The sequence below is a fragment of the Ambystoma mexicanum genome, chromosome 1p (assembly GCF_040938575.1).
Source record: "Ambystoma mexicanum isolate Mex_15411 chromosome 1p, UKY_AmexF1_1, whole genome shotgun sequence".
Classification (NCBI taxonomy): domain Eukaryota; kingdom Metazoa; phylum Chordata; class Amphibia; order Caudata; family Ambystomatidae; genus Ambystoma; species Ambystoma mexicanum.
In genome coordinates, this window is record NC_090921.1 from 3,839,186 (window position 1) to 3,864,487 (window position 25,302).

Below are 25,302 nucleotides of genomic sequence, written 5' to 3' on the forward strand. Positions count from 1 at the left end.
TAAGCCTTCCCAAAAGTGGTTGTAACTGGCCCAAAGACGACATCTTGTGCAAATGCTCTTATCCAGTGCATGCCAAAGAATGGTCTAGATGTCACCTGCTCCATCTTGTCAGGCGCGTCTCCTGGGCTGCAAGTTGCCTTCCGATGTGCTGACAGCAGGCGCTAAGGGATGAATGGGAATGTACTAAGAACATTGTTCTGTTGACAGTGGCTGCTAGTAGCTGTTGCTGTGATCTTGAGTATTAATGGCCGGTTAGCTCAGTTGGTTAGAGCGTGGTGCTAATAACGCCAAGGTCGCGGGTTCGATCCCCGTACTGGCCACACCTTTTTTAAGTTTCCTTTTAAAATTGGAGCTTCATGAATGAAGAACTCTCATTGGACGAATATGAAATCTGTTAAATAATAAGCCGATGTGGAATTCTGAGTAATAGCACAATATAAGCAAAGACTTCCTCTGGCTAATGCCAAAAACAGTTCTTTGGCTCCTGAAATGACTACATGTCCTAGTGCTGTAGCAAAAGGGCTGCAAGAAGGCAGTCTATCCGTGGTCCTCCTCTTCTTAGCCGGTGGTGGCAGCACAGGTATTTCCCTCCAGTCCCAAATTGATAACATCACTCCAACTTTGCAGTGTGCTGACATCTCAGGAGTCTTCTGGCTTCTGAATTGTGGGAGTCGGATCACCCTGCGGGGAGGAGATGGGCCCAACATCGCAGCACAGCACCCCTCTGGCCCGCCTTGGGTAACTTAAACTTTGGACACCCCCTGGGCATCCCCCCTTTTTTGCAGGCCCCCCATCAAACAAATCGCTGTGTACCAATCTTTCCTCTTGGTTTCCTCTACAAGGTCTCAATGTTTGGAATAGGTCAAGGACCTACTGGGATATCCTATCAGCAGCATCCCTGCCCCACTTAGCCGTGCCCAGCTTCTGATCCTGGCAAATGCTATGGGACCTGGGCAGTCATTGCCAAAGAATGGCAACTGATTGATTGCCTGTGCAAATGATAACTATGCCCGGCAAATGTGTGAGTGCAAAGGCAATTGATTAGAATTCCTGTAAATGGAGCAGGTATCTGGCAAAGGATAACAGGGCTGTCACCCACTCAACTGAAAATGCTGCAGGCAGGAGGCATGACTGCGCAACGATGCTCAGTACGGCGGGGTAGAAGCGGCTTGGAATGGGGAGTAAGCAAGAGCACAACAAATCTCACAGCTTTGAGAGCAGAGAGTGAGTGTTTAAACAATCATTAACAGGCAGCAACCCCAAAGGGACGTCATTTCACCAAAATGCCAGGGGTAGCGGAAGTGACATCACACGACCGTTGACCCCCTGATGACATCACAGGAAGTGATTTCATTTGACCCCACCCTGAAGTGATATCGCAGGAAGCGATGGAACACAACCATTCACCCGTTGATGAAACAGGAAGTGGCATCACATAGCATTGTACACCACAAAAAATATGGTTACAATATCACTATAGTGTGATGTACATAATGTGATGTACATTTCATACAAGAATCGATCGCCATATGTATTGTTAAGATCAGAGTGTATAGGCCCATATTACCAAATTACTGTGAATGCAAGCAGAAGTCCATGACCAAATGATAATGATGTGTTATTATGTAGCACTTACGCTTAAGCTCTTTATATAGTAAAAATATACACCCAATATCACCCAACATGTGTTGGTACTCTTTTATCGACCTCAGAAAGATGAAAGGTTGAGTTGAGGCGTTTAAGAACAGACTAAATCAGTGACTCACCCCCTGAAGTGTGCCTGAAATAAACCTTTAATAAGTCTAGCAATGATTGTATAGCATTCCAGAAATACACATTATTTGGTATTCCTATTCTTTCTTATTTAGGGTCAGTGCCGAAAGTGTTAGACTTTTGGCACTCCTGTTCTTATTTTTCTTATTTTTTTTAACGGCCCTGAACAAGAAAGCCAGCCACTCCAGATTTAAAGAGCTACATGGTGCTGGCCGCAGCCTAGGAGCTTGCATTACAAAACCCCCCCAAAAAAACAAAAAAGAGAACTTTTTTTCAAGAGGTTGCAAGGGAGAACAGAGATGTCGCAAGGGAGACCTCAGAGGTTGCGACCCCCAACTGACGTCCCCGGGTAAAGTGGCAGGAGACATCTCTGCCCATATCAATATACGCCCCAGGGTGAAGACAAAGACTAAATGCTGGGCCCGATTTTACATGCCTCGCACTCCCAATGATTAGTCTCTCTTTGTGAAACTAAATATCCTCAACATTGGGGTGGAAAATAGTTGCCATTGGCCAATGGAAGTAATACTAGATGAAGGAAGCGAAATGCACCAACATTCAACCTGATGCCTCAGAGGAAGTCCAGTTTTTTGCAGCATGTGTTTGTGTGCATGTGTGTCTTGCAAGTCCAAGGTTTGAAACCTGATAAGCTCGCCTAGTGGTTTAATGCACCTACCACAGCAATCTATATGTAACCTGCAGGCAATACATCCAGTTCCTGGTGAGATACTGACACATTATTGCATTCTGTGCCTGGACTCCACCTCATGAAGGTGCTGTGGTCTAACGGAGCGGGAGCGGTGCTCTTCTACTTTTCTTAATCAGGTTCTACTGTGTCTATAGTTTTATTTTAAAAAGAACCCGTTCCGGAATGGTTTTGGTTTAAAATAAAAGTGTAGGAAGCAGTTGAAACTTGCACTGCACTAAATGTTCCCTTAAACAGCAGGCGCATGTGTTTGGGGGTTTGTGTTGTGTGTGGAAGGGGACGTGGCCATGTGGTTTGTGGGGAGCGGGGCAGGCCAGCAGGGAATATAGTTCCACTACTTGTTTTCATACACTTTGACCACTGGTGCCTGTTTTCATTCCCAGCACAGGTAACTTATCAACAGTGATCCCTATGCATCACTTTAGTTCCTCAATTTTCTCCTCAGGTCACTTGGGAGCAGAGAGACAGCATATGTATTTCCAGCACTACGGAGGCCAGAGTACACAAATCAAAGGCATAATTTATAGTGGGCACGCAGGAACTTGCAGGTGCAGGGGTTATTGTACCGGGGTATTTTATGAACACTTATGTACCCACTTGGAGGTGTTGCTAGGCTCAAGATTAGCTTTATAAAACCATACTCTAGCCCCCTGTGCGTATGGGCCTTTAATCACATTAACCGAAACAGTCCCACCACTTAAGAAGTGAGCACACGGTTGTGCATAAAGCAAGTTTATTGTACACAGTTTCAGGGAGTGGTTAGATGGTGTTGCAGGACCAAACTAACCCAGGTTTGAACAATACAACATCAGTTGGCATCTTACATCCTTTTTGCAACAATTACAATAATCCCAGATGTTCTATAACAATCCACCCCCAAAATATGATTGGACCAAAATCTTTTAAAAGGAATCCCATCTTCTCCCAATTCTCCACTTATCCTTGGTCAGTTTTATCTTGATAGTCATCTTCATGTCATAATCAGAGCACACCTTCTTAGGATTGGTCCGTAGGAGTCCATGGCGTCAGTACATGGTTAAACATTGGTCTTGAAAACATAATTAATTGCTAGCAATAACTGGCCTAAAGCCTTTAACTTTCATTGTGGTTGCACATGGTCCGCACAACAAATTTGAGCAAATAGAGGAAGGCCTGAATAAACAGGATCTCAACTAACCCATACCCCATACTCCTGGCGCTTCTGAAGACCTACTAATTTATACGACCACAACTTCAGAACATATAGCCACTGATGACCTTTAAAGACAATTAACTGTCAGATACCCTGGCCTCAGGCCTAACTTTTATTACCACCGAACAAAAAACCAACGCCCTCTAGCGACACCAATCCAATGAGCGAGATAACATCTGTTCCCTTGCAGGACTCTTAAATCATAAACCGTGTCCTGCTTCTGAGCTGACTTTCTTACTAGGTGACTAATATTTCTTTCCGTCAAGACTGTCCCTGCTACTTAAAATTCATGTGCAGCAGCGAACCAAGGAGATGAAAATGAATGATTTACTCATTTGTCTGACATCTGCAAACCTGAGAAAGTCAGTTTAAATCTCAACATGCATTTTGCAAGAGAGTCCCAACTACCTTTTTACAAAGCACCCCGTTGTGTAGATTGTTTTCATGTTGCATTTGCAGTTTATCCCTCTACGTGCGTGGTGATTATGTATACATTCTAAAGAGCTGTAACATTAAAAGAAACATCATAACTAACTGCACTCGATACAAATGGGTTCACATATTGTGACCAGTTCGCTGCCATCCGCCATCATCAATGTGGTGCGCTCAACATTAATCCCTCATAATAATGGGGACCCTTCCTGACCTCCCGGACACCCCCAAAAAAGTTAAGGGAGACTCCTCTGTTGTCAGCGCTGCTATATAGGGTGGGCAATGGAATAGCAAAATGTGTCCTTCCCAAACTAGTGCTGCAACGCCTCTGCCAGATTCCCACATCAGAATACTAGAACTATAGGGCCATGAAATCGGGTATTGAAAGAAAAACGCCTATGCCAGATTCCCACATCAGAATACAAGAACTATAGGGCCATGAAACCGGGTATTGAAAGGCAAACGCCTATGCCAGATTCCCACATCAGAATACAAGAACTGTAGGGCCATGAAACTGGGTATTGAAAATCAACCCCTATGCCAGATTCCCACATCAAAATACTAACTATAGGGCCATGAAACCGGGTATCGAAAGGCAAACACCTATGCCAAATTCCCACATCAGAATACCAAAACTATCGGCCCATGAAAAAGGGTATTGAAATACAAACGCCTATGCCAGATTCCCACATCGGAAAACAAGAACTATTGGGCCATGAAACTGGGTATTGAAAGACAAACGCCTATGCCAGATTCCCACAACAGACTACCAGAAATATAGGGCCATGAAAGTGGATATTGAAAGACAACGCCTATGCCAGATTCCCACATCAGAATACCAGAACTATGGGGCCATGAAACTGGGTATTGAAAGACAAACGCCTATGCCAGATTCCCACATCAGAATACCAGAAATATAGGGCCATGAAAGTGGGTTTTGAAAGACAAACGCCTATGCCAGATTCCCACATCAGAATACAAGAACTATAGGGCCATGTAAGCGTGTATTGAAAGACAATCAGACTGGCCATGGATGTGTGACTTGAGGGAAATGTCAGCACAGGAAGCACCTTACATATGGTTTCAGAATTAAGCAGTGCACCCTGCACGTTGGTTGTTTTTTTTTTTTTGAACGGGAGTTGGCTCACGTTTGCCAAAATCCAAAATAAACTGCGTCCCTGGGTGGGCTTGAACCACCAACCTTTCGGTTAACAGCCGAACGCGCTAACCGATTGCGCCACAGAGATGATGTGTGCCCTGCTGCGCAAAAGCCATATATGTAGGCTAATCGCGCAGGCCTGGATCCAGGTGAAGACTTCATCTTTTATTAAAGCCCTGGGGAGGAGCGCTGTCTGCACACAGCAAGGCTGTAAGTTAGGATAGGCGCCTCCATTTCTCTGAAGCGTCTCTTTCTCAGTATGGTACAAGTAATGTTCAGCTTCAAACAGTACACAAAGCACTTTGGGCTATGGGCTTGATTGAAAAGCCCGTTTTGGGCTAACATTTGAATGTCCTGCCACACAGTGCACCATAGAGACTGCTGAGCACCTCACCATTGCAAGACTTATTTATCTCTCCAGCTCCACAGCTATCTATGACTTCCTAAACACTGGTGGCACCTGAAACCCCTGAGAAGTATTAAGGCAGCAGGGGGCCTGGCTGCTGCTTAACTCCTCACACCTCCTTCCTACCAGCAGGGCGGGCTGAGAATGTGTCACCTCCCGTGAGGCCCCATTTTAAGATGAAAGTTGGGATGGGGGGGGGGGCACTTGCTTATTGCGGATAACAGTCCGAGAAGCACGGAGTAGCCAGCATTTCAAGAGTGGGGTTGGGGGTGAGCCATGAACAAAGTCCTGCTACTCCTCCCCCTAAATGCAGTGGGTGCAATTGCATTCGGTCTCATTCGAGCCCCCACACCACCCACTCTGCCCCAATCTACTTTTTTGGTGACATTAGTAACTGATGGTATTTTGACACATAACGAAAAAAATAAAACTGCAGGAACATTACAGATGCAGGAAACTCATCTATAAGAGCTCTGTCCGGGCGTTCTGGGGCAAAATACATGCAAACATTCTACTTTGTATATGGATTGCACGGACAGAAGTGACTTCCCGGAAAAAAGACATTTCAAGGAGCATCATCAGTCTTTGATACTTAGAGGCAGAGCTTTAAGTGGGCTGGGGCTAGCATGGGCCGAGCCCCGGCAGTCTCCAGAAAAGGCTCCTGAGCCGGGGCCCTGCCGGGGGCTCACCCCCGACTAGCTCCAGCCATGCTGACACCTGAGGCCGCCCGTGCAGCGGCTGCACGGTTACACAAGCTGCCTGCAGGTGTCAGCACTATGGTTTAGAAAAAAAGCAATTGCCTTTTCTTTTTTTCTAAACCAAAGTGCTGTCACCTGCAAGCAGCAGGTGCAGCCTTCCAGTGCGGGCTGCCTGGTGGCTCTGTACTCTGAAACAGGAGGAGGGCTGGACTGCCAGGCCTCCTTTTGTTTCTGAGTAAATAGCCATCACCCAGCATGAAGCCCCTGCGCTACTCACGCTGGCTAATGGCTATCTACTCGGAAACAAAAGGCGAGCTGGGCAGTTCAGACCTCCTCCTGTTTCAGAGTACAGAGCCATCAGCAGCAGGCATCACTTTCATTCAAGGAGCCTGTGGTAAAGCATTGCAGCATGTGGCTCCTTGAATGAAAAGGCTGCCTGCTGGGTGTGAGCTGTGGCATACTGGTGTCACACCTTTGCTCCGCTTAGCCGGGGAGGGGCTGTGCGCATTAAATGTAATAATGCCAGTGCTCCCCAGCTCTGCTTCTTTTAGCGGCCCCCACCTCTTAGGCGACGGGGGCTCTTGATGGGGGCATGGACTAAGCACACCCATGCCTAGGCCAAACCCCCTAACGAGAGCCACCCTCAATTTCTAATCCCACTTAAAGCACTGCTTAGAGTCACCTTGGAAGTGACTTTAGAATAGGTTGCCATAAGTAAGTCAAGTGGCAAATAACTATGTGGTGCAAAATACCTAAATTGCACTCGTATTATATATGGAGCAACTCTATAGTCATTAGGCATTGAGGCTTGGCCAGGACAGCTGCCCCTCATAATGTAGCCTCGAGCGTGGAGTCTATAATGGCAGCAGTCCGTGGCAGCAGTAAGCCTTCCCAAAAGTGGTTGTAACTGGCCCAAAGACGACATCTTGTGCAAATGCTCTTATCCAGTGCATGCCAAAGAATGGTCTAGATGTCACCTGCTCCATCTTGTCAGGCGCGTCTCCTGGGCTGCAAGTTGCCTTCCGATGTGCTGACAGCAGGCGCTAAGGGATGAATGGGAATGTACTAAGAACATTGTTCTGTTGACAGTGGCTGCTAGTAGCTGTTGCTGTGATCTTGAGTATTAATGGCCGGTTAGCTCAGTTGGTTAGAGCGTGGTGCTAATAACGCCAAGGTCGCGGGTTCGATCCCCGTACTGGCCACACCTTTTTTAAGTTTCCTTTTAAAATTGGAGCTTCATGAATGAAGAACTCTCATTGGACGAATATGAAATCTGTTAAATAATAAGCCGATGTGGAATTCTGAGTAATAGCACAATATAAGCAAAGACTTCCTCTGGCTAATGCCAAAAACAGTTCTTTGGCTCCTGAAATGACTACATGTCCTAGTGCTGTAGCAAAAGGGCTGCAAGAAGGCAGTCTATCCGTGGTCCTCCTCTTCTTAGCCGGTGGTGGCAGCACAGGTATTTCCCTCCAGTCCCAAATTGATAACATCACTCCAACTTTGCAGTGTGCTGACATCTCAGGAGTCTTCTGGCTTCTGAATTGTGGGAGTCGGATCACCCTGCGGGGAGGAGATGGGCCCAACATCGCAGCACAGCACCCCTCTGGCCCGCCTTGGGTAACTTAAACTTTGGACACCCCCTGGGCATCCCCCCTTTTTTGCAGGCCCCCCATCAAACAAATCGCTGTGTACCAATCTTTCCTCTTGGTTTCCTCTACAAGGTCTCAATGTTTGGAATAGGTCAAGGACCTACTGGGATATCCTATCAGCAGCATCCCTGCCCCACTTAGCCGTGCCCAGCTTCTGATCCTGGCAAATGCTATGGGACCTGGGCAGTCATTGCCAAAGAATGGCAACTGATTGATTGCCTGTGCAAATGATAACTATGCCCGGCAAATGTGTGAGTGCAAAGGCAATTGATTAGAATTCCTGTAAATGGAGCAGGTATCTGGCAAAGGATAACAGGGCTGTCACCCACTCAACTGAAAATGCTGCAGGCAGGAGGCATGACTGCGCAACGATGCTCAGTACGGCGGGGTAGAAGCGGCTTGGAATGGGGAGTAAGCAAGAGCACAACAAATCTCACAGCTTTGAGAGCAGAGAGTGAGTGTTTAAACAATCATTAACAGGCAGCAACCCCAAAGGGACGTCATTTCACCAAAATGCCAGGGGTAGCGGAAGTGACATCACACGACCGTTGACCCCCTGATGACATCACAGGAAGTGATTTCATTTGACCCCACCCTGAAGTGATATCGCAGGAAGCGATGGAACACAACCATTCACCCGTTGATGAAACAGGAAGTGGCATCACATAGCATTGTACACCACAAAAAATATGGTTACAATATCACTATAGTGTGATGTACATAATGTGATGTACATTTCATACAAGAATCGATCGCCATATGTATTGTTAAGATCAGAGTGTATAGGCCCATATTACCAAATTACTGTGAATGCAAGCAGAAGTCCATGACCAAATGATAATGATGTGTTATTATGTAGCACTTACGCTTAAGCTCTTTATATAGTAAAAATATACACCCAATATCACCCAACATGTGTTGGTACTCTTTTATCGACCTCAGAAAGATGAAAGGTTGAGTTGAGGCGTTTAAGAACAGACTAAATCAGTGACTCACCCCCTGAAGTGTGCCTGAAATAAACCTTTAATAAGTCTAGCAATGATTGTATAGCATTCCAGAAATACACATTATTTGGTATTCCTATTCTTTCTTATTTAGGGTCAGTGCCGAAAGTGTTAGACTTTTGGCACTCCTGTTCTTATTTTTCTTATTTTTTTTAACGGCCCTGAACAAGAAAGCCAGCCACTCCAGATTTAAAGAGCTACATGGTGCTGGCCGCAGCCTAGGAGCTTGCATTACAAAACCCCCCCAAAAAAACAAAAAAGAGAACTTTTTTTCAAGAGGTTGCAAGGGAGAACAGAGATGTCGCAAGGGAGACCTCAGAGGTTGCGACCCCCAACTGACGTCCCCGGGTAAAGTGGCAGGAGACATCTCTGCCCATATCAATATACGCCCCAGGGTGAAGACAAAGACTAAATGCTGGGCCCGATTTTACATGCCTCGCACTCCCAATGATTAGTCTCTCTTTGTGAAACTAAATATCCTCAACATTGGGGTGGAAAATGGTTGCCATTGGCCAATGGAAGTAATACTAGATGAAGGAAGCGAAATGCACCAACATTCAACCTGATGCCTCAGAGGAAGTCCAGTTTTTTGCAGCATGTGTTTGTGTGCATGTGTGTCTTGCAAGTCCAAGGTTTGAAACCTGATAAGCTCGCCTAGTGGTTTAATGCACCTACCACAGCAATCTATATGTAACCTGCAGGCAATACATCCAGTTCCTGGTGAGATACTGACACATTATTGCATTCTGTGCCTGGACTCCACCTCATGAAGGTGCTGTGGTCTAACGGAGCGGGAGCGGTGCTCTTCTACTTTTCTTAATCAGGTTCTACTGTGTCTATAGTTTTATTTTAAAAAGAACCCGTTCCGGAATGGTTTTGGTTTAAAATAAAAGTGTAGGAAGCAGTTGAAACTTGCACTGCACTAAATGTTCCCTTAAACAGCAGGCGCATGTGTTTGGGGGTTTGTGTTGTGTGTGGAAGGGGACGTGGCCATGTGGTTTGTGGGGAGCGGGGCAGGCCAGCAGGGAATATAGTTCCACTACTTGTTTTCATACACTTTGACCACTGGTGCCTGTTTTCATTCCCAGCACAGGTAACTTATCAACAGTGATCCCTATGCATCACTTTAGTTCCTCAATTTTCTCCTCAGGTCACTTGGGAGCAGAGAGACAGCATATGTATTTCCAGCACTACGGAGGCCAGAGTACACAAATCAAAGGCATAATTTATAGTGGGCACGCAGGAACTTGCAGGTGCAGGGGTTATTGTACCGGGGTATTTTATGAACACTTATGTACCCACTTGGAGGTGTTGCTAGGCTCAAGATTAGCTTTATAAAACCATACTCTAGCCCCCTGTGCGTATGGGCCTTTAATCACATTAACCGAAACAGTCCCACCACTTAAGAAGTGAGCACACGGTTGTGCATAAAGCAAGTTTATTGTACACAGTTTCAGGGAGTGGTTAGATGGTGTTGCAGGACCAAACTAACCCAGGTTTGAACAATACAACATCAGTTGGCATCTTACATCCTTTTTGCAACAATTACAATAATCCCAGATGTTCTATAACAATCCACCCCCAAAATATGATTGGACCAAAATCTTTTAAAAGGAATCCCATCTTCTCCCAATTCTCCACTTATCCTTGGTCAGTTTTATCTTGATAGTCATCTTCATGTCATAATCAGAGCACACCTTCTTAGGATTGGTCCGTAGGAGTCCATGGCGTCAGTACATGGTTAAACATTGGTCTTGAAAACATAATTAATTGCTAGCAATAACTGGCCTAAAGCCTTTAACTTTCATTGTGGTTGCACATGGTCCGCACAACAAATTTGAGCAAATAGAGGAAGGCCTGAATAAACAGGATCTCAACTAACCCATACCCCATACTCCTGGCGCTTCTGAAGACCTACTAATTTATACGACCACAACTTCAGAACATATAGCCACTGATGACCTTTAAAGACAATTAACTGTCAGATACCCTGGCCTCAGGCCTAACTTTTATTACCACCGAACAAAAAACCAACGCCCTCTAGCGACACCAATCCAATGAGCGAGATAACATCTGTTCCCTTGCAGGACTCTTAAATCATAAACCGTGTCCTGCTTCTGAGCTGACTTTCTTACTAGGTGACTAATATTTCTTTCCGTCAAGACTGTCCCTGCTACTTAAAATTCATGTGCAGCAGCGAACCAAGGAGATGAAAATGAATGATTTACTCATTTGTCTGACATCTGCAAACCTGAGAAAGTCAGTTTAAATCTCAACATGCATTTTGCAAGAGAGTCCCAACTACCTTTTTACAAAGCACCCCGTTGTGTAGATTGTTTTCATGTTGCATTTGCAGTTTATCCCTCTACGTGCGTGGTGATTATGTATACATTCTAAAGAGCTGTAACATTAAAAGAAACATCATAACTAACTGCACTCGATACAAATGGGTTCACATATTGTGACCAGTTCGCTGCCATCCGCCATCATCAATGTGGTGCGCTCAACATTAATCCCTCATAATAATGGGGACCCTTCCTGACCTCCCGGACACCCCCAAAAAAGTTAAGGGAGACTCCTCTGTTGTCAGCGCTGCTATATAGGGTGGGCAATGGAATAGCAAAATGTGTCCTTCCCAAACTAGTGCTGCAACGCCTCTGCCAGATTCCCACATCAGAATACTAGAACTATAGGGCCATGAAATCGGGTATTGAAAGAAAAACGCCTATGCCAGATTCCCACATCAGAATACAAGAACTATAGGGCCATGAAACCGGGTATTGAAAGGCAAACGCCTATGCCAGATTCCCACATCAGAATACAAGAACTGTAGGGCCATGAAACTGGGTATTGAAAATCAACCCCTATGCCAGATTCCCACATCAAAATACTAACTATAGGGCCATGAAACCGGGTATCGAAAGGCAAACACCTATGCCAAATTCCCACATCAGAATACCAAAACTATCGGCCCATGAAAAAGGGTATTGAAATACAAACGCCTATGCCAGATTCCCACATCGGAAAACAAGAACTATTGGGCCATGAAACTGGGTATTGAAAGACAAACGCCTATGCCAGATTCCCACAACAGACTACCAGAAATATAGGGCCATGAAAGTGGATATTGAAAGACAACGCCTATGCCAGATTCCCACATCAGAATACTAGAACTATAGGGCCATGAAATCGGGTATTGAAAGAAAAACGCCTATGCCAGATTCCCACATCAGAATACAAGAACTATAGGGCCATGAAACCGGGTATTGAAAGGCAAACGCCTATGCCAGATTCCCACATCAGAATACAAGAACTGTAGGGCCATGAAACTGGGTATTGAAAATCAACCCCTATGCCAGATTCCCACATCAAAATACTAACTATAGGGCCATGAAACCGGGTATCGAAAGGCAAACACCTATGCCAAATTCCCACATCAGAATACCAAAACTATCGGCCCATGAAAAAGGGTATTGAAATACAAACGCCTATGCCAGATTCCCACATCGGAAAACAAGAACTATTGGGCCATGAAACTGGGTATTGAAAGACAAACGCCTATGCCAGATTCCCACAACAGACTACCAGAAATATAGGGCCATGAAAGTGGATATTGAAAGACAACGCCTATGCCAGATTCCCACATCAGAATACCAGAACTATGGGGCCATGAAACTGGGTATTGAAAGACAAACGCCTATGCCAGATTCCCACATCAGAATACCAGAAATATAGGGCCATGAAAGTGGGTTTTGAAAGACAAACGCCTATGCCAGATTCCCACATCAGAATACAAGAACTATAGGGCCATGTAAGCGTGTATTGAAAGACAATCAGACTGGCCATGGATGTGTGACTTGAGGGAAATGTCAGCACAGGAAGCACCTTACATATGGTTTCAGAATTAAGCAGTGCACCCTGCACGTTGGTTGTTTTTTTTTTTTTTAACGGGAGTTGGCTCACGTTTGCCAAAATCCAAAATAAACTGCGTCCCTGGGTGGGCTTGAACCACCAACCTTTCGGTTAACAGCCGAACGCGCTAACCGATTGCGCCACAGAGATGATGTGTGCCCTGCTGCGCAAAAGCCATATATGTAGGCTAATCGCGCAGGCCTGGATCCAGGTGAAGACTTCATCTTTTATTAAAGCCCTGGGGAGGAGCGCTGTCTGCACACAGCAAGGCTGTAAGTTAGGATAGGCGCCTCCATTTCTCTGAAGCGACTCTTTCTCAGTATGGTACAAGTAATGTTCAGCTTCAAACAGTACACAAAGCACTTTGGGCTATGGGCTTGATTGAAAAGCCCGTTTTGGGCTAACATTTGAATGTCCTGCCACACAGTGCACCATAGAGACTGCTGAGCACCTCACCATTGCAAGACTTATTTATCTCTCCAGCTCCACAGCTATCTATGACTTCCTAAACACTGGTGGCACCTGAAACCCCTGAGAAGTATTAAGGCAGCAGGGGGCCTGGCTGCTGCTTAACTCCTCACACCTCCTTCCTACCAGCAGGGCGGGCTGAGAATGTGTCACCTCCCGTGAGGCCCCATTTTAAGATGAAAGTTGGGATGGGGGGGGGGGCACTTGCTTATTGCGGATAACAGTCCGAGAAGCACGGAGTAGCCAGCATTTCAAGAGTGGGGTTGGGGGTGAGCCATGAACAAAGTCCTGCTACTCCTCCCCCTAAATGCAGTGGGTGCAATTGCATTCGGTCTCATTCGAGCCCCCACACCACCCACTCTGCCCCAATCTACTTTTTTGGTAACATTAGTAACTGATGGTATTTTGACACATAACGAAAAAAATAAAACTGCAGGAACATTACAGATGCAGGAAACTCATCTATAAGAGCTCTGTCCGGGCGTTCTGGGGCAAAATACATGCAAACATTCTACTTTGTATATGGATTGCACGGACAGAAGTGACTTCCCGGAAAAAAGACATTTCAAGGAGCATCATCAGTCTTTGATACTTAGAGGCAGAGCTTTAAGTGGGCTGGGGCTAGCATGGGCCGAGCCCCGGCAGTCTCCAGAAAAGGCTCCTGAGCCGGGGCCCTGCCGGGGGCTCACCCCCGACTAGCTCCAGCCATGCTGACACCTGAGGCCGCCCGTGCAGCGGCTGCACGGTTACACAAGCTGCCTGCAGGTGTCAGCACTATGGTTTAGAAAAAAAGCAATTGCCTTTTCTTTTTTTCTAAACCAAAGTGCTGTCACCTGCAAGCAGCAGGTGCAGCCTTCCAGTGCGGGCTGCCTGGTGGCTCTGTACTCTGAAACAGGAGGAGGGCTGGACTGCCAGGCCTCCTTTTGTTTCTGAGTAAATAGCCATCACCCAGCATGAAGCCCCTGCGCTACTCACGCTGGCTAATGGCTATCTACTCGGAAACAAAAGGCGAGCTGGGCAGTTCAGACCTCCTCCTGTTTCAGAGTACAGAGCCATCAGCAGCAGGCATCACTTTCATTCAAGGAGCCTGTGGTAAAGCATTGCAGCATGTGGCTCCTTGAATGAAAAGGCTGCCTGCTGGGTGTGAGCTGTGGCATACTGGTGTCACACCTTTGCTCCGCTTAGCCGGGGAGGGGCTGTGCGCATTAAATGTAATAATGCCAGTGCTCCCCAGCTCTGCTTCTTTTAGCGGCCCCCACCTCTTAGGCGACGGGGGCTCTTGATGGGGGCATGGACTAAGCACACCCATGCCTAGGCCAAACCCCCTAACGAGAGCCACCCTCAATTTCTAATCCCACTTAAAGCACTGCTTAGAGTCACCTTGGAAGTGACTTTAGAATAGGTTGCCATAAGTAAGTCAAGTGGCAAATAACTATGTGGTGCAAAATACCTAAATTGCACTCGTATTATATATGGAGCAACTCTATAGTCATTAGGCATTGAGGCTTGGCCAGGACAGCTGCCCCTCATAATGTAGCCTCGAGCGTGGAGTCTATAATGGCAGCAGTCCGTGGCAGCAGTAAGCCTTCCCAAAAGTGGTTGTAACTGGCCCAAAGACGACATCTTGTGCAAATGCTCTTATCCAGTGCATGCCAAAGAATGGTCTAGATGTCACCTGCTCCATCTTGTCAGGCGCGTCTCCTGGGCTGCAAGTTGCCTTCCGATGTGCTGACAGCAGGCGCTAAGGGATGAATGGGAATGTACTAAGAACATTGTTCTGTTGACAGTGGCTGCTAGTAGCTGTTGCTGTGATCTTGAGTATTAATGGCCGGTTAGCTCAGTTGGTTAGAGCGTGGTGCTAATAACGCCAAGGTCGCGGGTTCGATCCCCGTACTGGCCACACCTTTTTTAAGTTTCCTTTTAAAATTGGAGCTTCATGAATGAAGAACTCTCATTGGACGAATATGAAATCTGTTAAATAATAAGCCGATGTGGAATTCTGAGTAATAGCACAATATAAGCAAAGACTTCCTCTGGCTAATGCCAAAAACAGTTCTTTGGCTCCTGAAATGACTACATGTCCTAGTGCTGTAGCAAAAGGGCTGCAAGAAGGCAGTCTATCCGTGGTCCTCCTCTTCTTAGCCGGTGGTGGCAGCACAGGTATTTCCCTCCAGTCCCAAATTGATAACATCACTCCAACTTTGCAGTGTGCTGACATCTCAGGAGTCTTCTGGCTTCTGAATTGTGGGAGTCGGATCACCCTGCGGGGAGGAGATGGGCCCAACATCGCAGCACAGCACCCCTCTGGCCCGCCTTGGGTAACTTAAACTTTGGACACCCCCTGGGCATCCCCCCTTTTTTGCAGGCCCCCCATCAAACAAATCGCTGTGTACCAATCTTTCCTCTTGGTTTCCTCTACAAGGTCTCAATGTTTGGAATAGGTCAAGGACCTACTGGGATATCCTATCAGCAGCATCCCTGCCCCACTTAGCCGTGCCCAGCTTCTGATCCTGGCAAATGCTATGGGACCTGGGCAGTCATTGCCAAAGAATGGCAACTGATTGATTGCCTGTGCAAATGATAACTATGCCCGGCAAATGTGTGAGTGCAAAGGCAATTGATTAGAATTCCTGTAAATGGAGCAGGTATCTGGCAAAGGATAACAGGGCTGTCACCCACTCAACTGAAAATGCTGCAGGCAGGAGGCATGACTGCGCAACGATGCTCAGTACGGCGGGGTAGAAGCGGCTTGGAATGGGGAGTAAGCAAGAGCACAACAAATCTCACAGCTTTGAGAGCAGAGAGTGAGTGTTTAAACAATCATTAACAGGCAGCAACCCCAAAGGGACGTCATTTCACCAAAATGCCAGGGGTAGCGGAAGTGACATCACACGACCGTTGACCCCCTGATGACATCACAGGAAGTGATTTCATTTGACCCCACCCTGAAGTGATATCGCAGGAAGCGATGGAACACAACCATTCACCCGTTGATGAAACAGGAAGTGGCATCACATAGCATTGTACACCACAAAAAATATGGTTACAATATCACTATAGTGTGATGTACATAATGTGATGTACATTTCATACAAGAATCGATCGCCATATGTATTGTTAAGATCAGAGTGTATAGGCCCATATTACCAAATTACTGTGAATGCAAGCAGAAGTCCATGACCAAATGATAATGATGTGTTATTATGTAGCACTTACGCTTAAGCTCTTTATATAGTAAAAATATACACCCAATATCACCCAACATGTGTTGGTACTCTTTTATCGACCTCAGAAAGATGAAAGGTTGAGTTGAGGCGTTTAAGAACAGACTAAATCAGTGACTCACCCCCTGAAGTGTGCCTGAAATAAACCTTTAATAAGTCTAGCAATGATTGTATAGCATTCCAGAAATACACATTATTTGGTATTCCTATTCTTTCTTATTTAGGGTCAGTGCCGAAAGTGTTAGACTTTTGGCACTCCTGTTCTTATTTTTCTTATTTTTTTTAACGGCCCTGAACAAGAAAGCCAGCCACTCCAGATTTAAAGAGCTACATGGTGCTGGCCGCAGCCTAGGAGCTTGCATTACAAAACCCCCCCAAAAAAACAAAAAAGAGAACTTTTTTTCAAGAGGTTGCAAGGGAGAACAGAGATGTCGCAAGGGAGACCTCAGAGGTTGCGACCCCCAACTGACGTCCCCGGGTAAAGTGGCAGGAGACATCTCTGCCCATATCAATATACGCCCCAGGGTGAAGACAAAGACTAAATGCTGGGCCCGATTTTACATGCCTCGCACTCCCAATGATTAGTCTCTCTTTGTGAAACTAAATATCCTCAACATTGGGGTGGAAAATGGTTGCCATTGGCCAATGGAAGTAATACTAGATGAAGGAAGCGAAATGCACCAACATTCAACCTGATGCCTCAGAGGAAGTCCAGTTTTTTGCAGCATGTGTTTGTGTGCATGTGTGTCTTGCAAGTCCAAGGTTTGAAACCTGATAAGCTCGCCTAGTGGTTTAATGCACCTACCACAGCAATCTATATGTAACCTGCAGGCAATACATCCAGTTCCTGGTGAGATACTGACACATTATTGCATTCTGTGCCTGGACTCCACCTCATGAAGGTGCTGTGGTCTAACGGAGCGGGAGCGGTGCTCTTCTACTTTTCTTAATCAGGTTCTACTGTGTCTATAGTTTTATTTTAAAAAGAATCCGTTCCGGAATGGTTTTGGTTTAAAATAAAAGTGTAGGAAGCAGTTGAAACTTGCACTGCACTAAATGTTCCCTTAAACAGCAGGCGCATGTGTTTGGGGGTTTGTGTTGTGTGTGGAAGGGGACGTGGCCATGTGGTTTGTGGGGAGCGGGGCAGGCCAGCAGGGAATATAGTTCCACTACTTGTTTTCATACACTTTGACCACTGGTGCCTGTTTTCATTCCCAGCACAGGTAACTTATCAACAGTGATCCCTATGCATCACTTTAGTTCCTCAATTTTCTCCTCAGGTCACTTGGGAGCAGAGAGACAGCATATGTATTTCCAGCACTACGGAGGCCAGAGTACACAAATCAAAGGCATAATTTATAGAGGGCACGCAGGAACTTGCAGGTGCAGGGGTTATTGTACCGGGGTATTTTATGAACACTTATGTACCCACTTGGAGGTGTTGCTAGGCTCAAGATTAGCTTTATAAAACCATACTCTAGCCCCCTGTGCGTATGGGCCTTTAATCACATTAACCGAAACAGTCCCACCACTTAAGAAGTGAGCACACGGTTGTGCATAAAGCAAGTTTATTGTACACAGTTTCAGGGAGTGGTTAGATGGTGTTGCAGGACCAAACTAACCCAGGTTTGAACAATACAACATCAGTTGGCATCTTACATCCTTTTTGCAACAATTACAATAATCCCAGATGTTCTATAACAATCCACCCCCAAAATATGATTGGACCAAAATCTTTTAAAAGGAATCCCATCTTCTCCCAATTCTCCACTTATCCTTGGTCAGTTTTATCTTGATAGTCATCTTCATGTCATAATCAGAGCACACCTTCTTAGGATTGGTCCGTAGGAGTCCATGGCGTCAGTACATGGTTAAACATTGGTCTTGAAAACATAATTAATTGCTAGCAATAACTGGCCTAAAGCCTTTAACTTTCATTGTGGTTGCACATGGTCCGCACAACAAATTTGAGCAAATAGAGGAAGGCCTGAATAAACAGGATCTCAACTAACCCATACCCCATACTCCTGGCGCTTCTGAAGACCTACTAATTTATACGACCACAACTTCAGAACATATAGCCACTGATGACCTTTAAAGACAATTAACTGTCAGATACCCTGGCCTCAGGCCTAACTTTTATTACCACCGAACAAAAAACCAACGCCCTCTAGCGACACCAATCCAATGAGCGAGATAACATCTGTTCCCTTGCAGGACTCTTAAATCATAAACCGTGTCCTGCTTCTGAGCTGACTTTCTTACTAGGTGACTAATATTTCTTTCCGTCAAGACTGTCCCTGCTACTTAAAATTCATGTGCAGCAGCGAACCAAGGAGATGAAAATGAATGATTTACTCATTTGTCTGACATCTGCAAACCTGAGAAAGTCAGTTTAAATCTCAACATGCATTTTGCAAGAGAGTCCCAACTACCTTTTTACAAAGCACCCCGTTGTGTAGATTGTTTTCATGTTGCATTTGCAGTTTATCCCTCTACGTGCGTGGTGATTATGTATACATTCTAAAGAGCTGTAACATTAAAAGAAACATCATAACTAACTGCACTCGATACAAATGGGTTCACATATTGTGACCAGTTCGCTGCCATCCGCCATCATCAATGTGGTGCGCTCAACATTAATCCCTCATAATAATGGGGACCCTTCCTGACCTCCCGGACACCCCCAAAAAAGTTAAGGGAGACTCCTCTGTTGTCAGCGCTGCTATATAGGGTGGGCAATGGAATAGCAAAATGTGTCCTTCCCAAACTAGTGCTGCAACGCCTCTGCCAGATTCCCACATCAGAATACTAGAACTATAGGGCCATGAAATCGGGTATTGAAAGAAAAACGCCTATGCCAGATTCCCACATCAGAATACAAGAACTATAGGGCCATGAAACCGGGTATTGAAAGGCAAACGCCTATGCCAGATTCCCACATCAGAATACAAGAACTGTAGGGCCATGAAACTGGGTATTGAAAATCAACCCCTATGCCAGATTCCCACATCAAAATACTAACTATAGGGCCATGAAACCGGGTATCGAAAGGCAAACACCTATGCCAAATTCCCACATCAGAATACCAAAACTATCGGCCCATGAAAAAGGGTATTGAAATACAAACGCCTATGCCAGATTCCCACATCGGAAAACAAGAACTATTGGGCCATGAAACTGGGTATTGAAAGACAAACGCCTATGCCAGATTCCCACAACAGACTACCAGAAATATAGGGCCATGAAAGTGGATATTGAAAGACAACGCCTATGCCAGATTCCCACATCAGAATACCAGAACTATGGGGCCATGAAACTGGGTATTGAAAGACAAACGCCTATGCCAGATTCCCACATCAGAATACCAGAAATATAGGGCCATGAAAGTGGGTTTTGAAAGACAAACGCCTATGCCAGATTCCCACATCAGAATACAAGAACTATAGGGCCATGTAAGCGTGTATTGAAAGACAATCAGACTGGCCATGGATGTGTGACTTGAGGGAAATGTCAGCACAGGAAGCACCTTACATATGGTTTCAGAATTAAGCAGTGCACCCTGCACGTTGGTTGTTTTTTTTTTTTTGAACGGGAGTTGGCTCACGTTTGCCAAAATCCAAAATAAACTGCGTCCCTGGGTGGGCTTGAACCACCAACCTTTCGGTTAACAGCCGAACGCGCTAACCGATTGCGCCACAGAGATGATGTGTGCCCTGCTGCGCAAAAGCCATATATGTAGGCTAATCGCGCAGGCCTGGATCCAGGTGAAGACTTCATCTTTTATTAAAGCCCTGGGGAGGAGCGCTGTCTGCACACAGCAAGGCTGTAAGTTAGGATAGGCGCCTCCATTTCTCTGAAGCGTCTCTTTCTCAGTATGGTACAAGTAATGTTCAGCTTCAAACAGTACACAAAGCACTTTGGGCTATGGGCTTGATTGAAAAGCCCGTTTTGGGCTAACATTTGAATGTCCTGCCACACAGTGCACCATAGAGACTGCTGAGCACCTCACCATTGCAAGACTTATTTATCTCTCCAGCTCCACAGCTATCTATGACTTCCTAAACACTGGTGGCACCTGAAACCCCTGAGAAGTATTAAGGCAGCAGGGGGCCTGGCTGCTGCTTAACTCCTCACACCTCCTTCCTACCAGCAGGGCGGGCTGAGAATGTGTCACCTCCCGTGAGGCCCCATTTTAAGATGAAAGTTGGGATGGGGGGGGCACTTGCTTATTGCGGATAACAGTCCGAGAAGCACGGAGTAGCCAGCATTTCAAGAGTGGGGTTGGGGGTGAGCCATGAACAAAGTCCTGCTACTCCTCCCCCTAAATGCAGTGGGTGCAATTGCATTCGGTCTCATTCGAGCCCCCACACCACCCACCCTGCCCCAATCTACTTTTTTGGTAACATTAGTAACTGATGGTATTTTGACACATAACGAAAAAAATAAAACTGCAGGAACATTACAGATGCAGGAAACTCATCTATAAGAGCTCTGTCCGGGCGTTCTGGGGCAAAATACATGCAAACATTCTACTTTGTATATGGATTGCACGGACAGAAGTGACTTCCCGGAAAAAAGACATTTCAAGGAGCATCATCAGTCTTTGATACTTAGAGGCAGAGCTTTAAGTGGGCTGGGGCTAGCATGGGCCGAGCCCCGGCAGTCTCCAGAAAAGGCTCCTGAGCCGGGGCCCTGCCGGGGGCTCACCCCCGACTAGCTCCAGCCATGCTGACACCTGAGGCCGCCCGTGCAGCGGCTGCACGGTTACACAAGCTGCCTGCAGGTGTCAGCACTATGGTTTAGAAAAAAAGCAATTGCCTTTTCTTTTTTTCTAAACCAAAGTGCTGTCACCTGCAAGCAGCAGGTGCAGCCTTCCAGTGCGGGCTGCCTGGTGGCTCTGTACTCTGAAACAGGAGGAGGGCTGGACTGCCAGGCCTCCTTTTGTTTCTGAGTAAATAGCCATCACCCAGCATGAAGCCCCTGCGCTACTCACGCTGGCTAATGGCTATCTACTCGGAAACAAAAGGCGAGCTGGGCAGTTCAGACCTCCTCCTGTTTCAGAGTACAGAGCCATCAGCAGCAGGCATCACTTTCATTCAAGGAGCCTGTGGTAAAGCATTGCAGCATGTGGCTCCTTGAATGAAAAGGCTGCCTGCTGGGTGTGAGCTGTGGCATACTGGTGTCACACCTTTGCTCCGCTTAGCCGGGGAGGGGCTGTGCGCATTAAATGTAATAATGCCAGTGCTCCCCAGCTCTGCTTCTTTTAGCGGCCCCCACCTCTTAGGCGACGGGGGCTCTTGATGGGGGCATGGACTAAGCACACCCATGCCTAGGCCAAACCCCCTAACGAGAGCCACCCTCAATTTCTAATCCCACTTAAAGCACTGCTTAGAGTCACCTTGGAAGTGACTTTAGAATAGGTTGCCATAAGTAAGTCAAGTGGCAAATAACTATGTGGTGCAAAATACCTAAATTGCACTCGTATTATATATGGAGCAACTCTATAGTCATTAGGCATTGAGGCTTGGCCAGGACAGCTGCCCCTCATAATGTAGCCTCGAGCGTGGAGTCTATAATGGCAGCAGTCCGTGGCAGCAGTAAGCCTTCCCAAAAGTGGTTGTAACTGGCCCAAAGACGACATCTTGTGCAAATGCTCTTATCCAGTGCATGCCAAAGAATGGTCTAGATGTCACCTGCTCCATCTTGTCAGGCGCGTCTCCTGGGCTGCAAGTTGCCTTCCGATGTGCTGACAGCAGGCGCTAAGGGCTGAATGGGAATGTACTAAGAACATTGTTCTGTTGACAGTGGCTGCTAGTAGCTGTTGCTGTGATCTTGAGTATTAATGGCCGGTTAGCTCAGTTGGTTAGAGCGTGGTGCTAATAACGCCAAGCTCGCGGGTTCGATCCCCGTACTGGCCACACCTTTTTTAAGTTTCCTTTTAAAATTGGAGCTTCATGAATGAAGAACTCTCATTGGACGAATATGAAATCTGTAAAATAATAAGCCGATGTGGAATTCTGAGTAATAGCACAATATAAGCAAAGACTTCCTCTGGCTAATGCCAAAAACAGTTCTTTGGCTCCTGAAATGACTACATGTCCTAGTGCTGTAGCAAAAGGGCTGCAAGAAGGCAGTCTATCCGTGGTCCTCCTCTTCTTAGCCGGTGGTGGCAGCACAGGTATTTCCCTCCAGTCCCAAATTGATAACATCACTCCAACTTTGCAGTGTGCTGACATCTCAGGAGTCTTCTGGCTTCTGAATTGTGGGAGTCGGATCACCCTGCGGGGAGGAGATGGGCCCAACATCGCAGCACAGCACCCCTCTGGCCCGCCATGGGTAACTTAAACTTTGGACACCCCCTGGGTATCCCCCCTTTTTTGCAGGCCCCCCATCAAACAAATCGCTGTGTACCAATCTTTCCTCTTGGTTTCCTCTACAAGGTCTCAATGTTTGGAATAGGTCAAGGACCTACTGGGATATCCTATCAGCAGCATCCCTGCCCCACTTAGCCGTGCCCAGCTTCTGATCCTGGCAAATGCTATGGGACCTGGGCAGTCATTGCCAAAGAATGGCAACTGATTGATTGCCTGTGCAAATGATAACTATGCCCGGCAAATGTGTGAGTGCAAAGGCAATTGATTAGAATTCCTGTAAATGGAGCAGGTATCTGGCAAAGGATAACAGGGCTGTCACCCACTCAACTGAAAATGCTGCAGGCAGGAGGCATGACTGCGCAACGATGCTCAGTACGGCGGGGTAGAAGCGGCTTGGAATGGGGAGTAAGCAAGAGCACAACAAATCTCACAGCTTTGAGAGCAGAGAGTGAGTGTTTAAACAATCATTAACAGGCAGCAACCCCAAAGGGACGTCATTTCACCAAAATGCCAGGGGTAGCGGAAGTGACATCACACGACCGTTGACCCCCTGATGACATCACAGGAAGTGATTTCATTTGACCCCACCCTGAAGTGATATCGCAGGAAGCGATGGAACACAACCATTCACCCGTTGATGAAACAGGAAGTGGCATCACATAGCATTGTACACCACAAAAAATATGGTTACAATATCACTATAGTGTGATGTACATAATGTGATGTACATTTCATACAAGAATCGATCGCCATATGTATTGTTAAGATCAGAGTGTATAGGCCCATATTACCAAATTACTGTGAATGCAAGCAGAAGTCCATGACCAAATGATAATGATGTGTTATTATGTAGCACTTACGCTTAAGCTCTTTATATAGTAAAAATATACACCCAATATCACCCAACATGTGTTGGTACTCTTTTATCGACCTCAGAAAGATGAAAGGTTGAGTTGAGGCGTTTAAGAACAGACTAAATCAGTGACTCACCCCCTGAAGTGTGCCTGAAATAAACCTTTAATAAGTCTAGCAATGATTGTATAGCATTCCAGAAATACACATTATTTGGTATTCCTATTCTTTCTTATTTAGGGTCAGTGCCGAAAGTGTTAGACTTTTGGCACTCCTGTTCTTATTTTTCTTATTTTTTTTAACGGCCCTGAACAAGAAAGCCAGCCACTCCAGATTTAAAGAGCTACATGGTGCTGGCCGCAGCCTAGGAGCTTGCATTACAAAACCCCCCCAAAAAAACAAAAAAGAGAACTTTTTTTCAAGAGGTTGCAAGGGAGAACAGAGATGTCGCAAGGGAGACCTCAGAGGTTGCGACCCCCAACTGACGTCCCCGGGTAAAGTGGCAGGAGACATCTCTGCCCATATCAATATACGCCCCAGGGTGAAGACAAAGACTTAATGCTGGGCCCGATTTTACATGCCTCGCACTCCCAATGATTAGTCTCTCTTTGTGAAACTAAATATCCTCAACATTGGGGTGGAAAATGGTTGCCATTGGCCAATGGAAGTAATACTAGATGAAGGAAGCGAAATGCACCAACATTCAACCTGATGCCTCAGAGGAAGTCCAGTTTTTTGCAGCATGTGTTTGTGTGCATGTGTGTCTTGCAAGTCCAAGGTTTGAAACCTGATAAGCTCGCCTAGTGGTTTAATGCACCTACCACAGCAATCTATATGTAACCTGCAGGCAATACATCCAGTTCCTGGTGAGATACTGACACATTATTGCATTCTGTGCCTGGACTCCACCTCATGAAGGTGCTGTGGTCTAACGGAGCGGGAGCGGTGCTCTTCTACTTTTCTTAATCAGGTTCTACTGTGTCTATAGTTTTATTTTAAAAAGAATCCGTTCCGGAATGGTTTTGGTTTAAAATAAAAGTGTAGGAAGCAGTTGAAACTTGCACTGCACTAAATGTTCCCTTAAACAGCAGGCGCATGTGTTTGGGGGTTTGTGTTGTGTGTGGAAGGGGACGTGGCCATGTGGTTTGTGGGGAGCGGGGCAGGCCAGCAGGGAATATAGTTCCACTACTTGTTTTCATACACTTTGACCACTGGTGCCTGTTTTCATTCCCAGCACAGGTAACTTATCAACAGTGATCCCTATGCATCACTTTAGTTCCTCAATTTTCTCCTCAGGTCACTTGGGAGCAGAGAGACAGCATATGTATTTCCAGCACTACGGAGGCCAGAGTACACAAATCAAAGGCATAATTTATAGAGGGCACGCAGGAACTTGCAGGTGCAGGGGTTATTGTACCGGGGTATTTTATGAACACTTATGTACCCA

At 46.1% G+C, this 25,302-nt stretch overlaps 7 non-coding genes across 7 annotated transcripts; 4 read left to right on the plus strand and 3 right to left on the minus strand.

The window, feature by feature from the left end:
- The first annotated feature begins 246 nt into the window (after window positions 1-246).
- On the plus strand, window positions 247-320 carry TRNAI-AAU (transfer RNA isoleucine (anticodon AAU)). The gene has a single exon. It is a non-coding gene; the product is annotated as a tRNA-Ile (tRNA).
- Window positions 321-5,276: 4,956 nt separating this feature from the next.
- On the minus strand, window positions 5,277-5,350 carry TRNAN-GUU (transfer RNA asparagine (anticodon GUU)). The gene has a single exon. It is a non-coding gene; the product is annotated as a tRNA-Asn (tRNA).
- A 2,144-nt stretch (window positions 5,351-7,494) lies between these two features.
- TRNAI-AAU (transfer RNA isoleucine (anticodon AAU)) lies at window positions 7,495-7,568 on the plus strand. Its single transcript has one exon. It is a non-coding gene; the product is annotated as a tRNA-Ile (tRNA).
- Window positions 7,569-13,010: 5,442 nt separating this feature from the next.
- Window positions 13,011-13,084, minus strand: TRNAN-GUU (transfer RNA asparagine (anticodon GUU)). The gene has a single exon. It is a non-coding gene; the product is annotated as a tRNA-Asn (tRNA).
- A 2,144-nt stretch (window positions 13,085-15,228) lies between these two features.
- On the plus strand, window positions 15,229-15,302 carry TRNAI-AAU (transfer RNA isoleucine (anticodon AAU)). The gene has a single exon. It is a non-coding gene; the product is annotated as a tRNA-Ile (tRNA).
- A 4,956-nt stretch (window positions 15,303-20,258) lies between these two features.
- On the minus strand, window positions 20,259-20,332 carry TRNAN-GUU (transfer RNA asparagine (anticodon GUU)). The gene has a single exon. It is a non-coding gene; the product is annotated as a tRNA-Asn (tRNA).
- Window positions 20,333-22,473: 2,141 nt separating this feature from the next.
- On the plus strand, window positions 22,474-22,547 carry TRNAI-AAU (transfer RNA isoleucine (anticodon AAU)). Its single transcript has one exon. It is a non-coding gene; the product is annotated as a tRNA-Ile (tRNA).
- The last annotated feature ends 2,755 nt before the right edge of the window (window positions 22,548-25,302 follow it).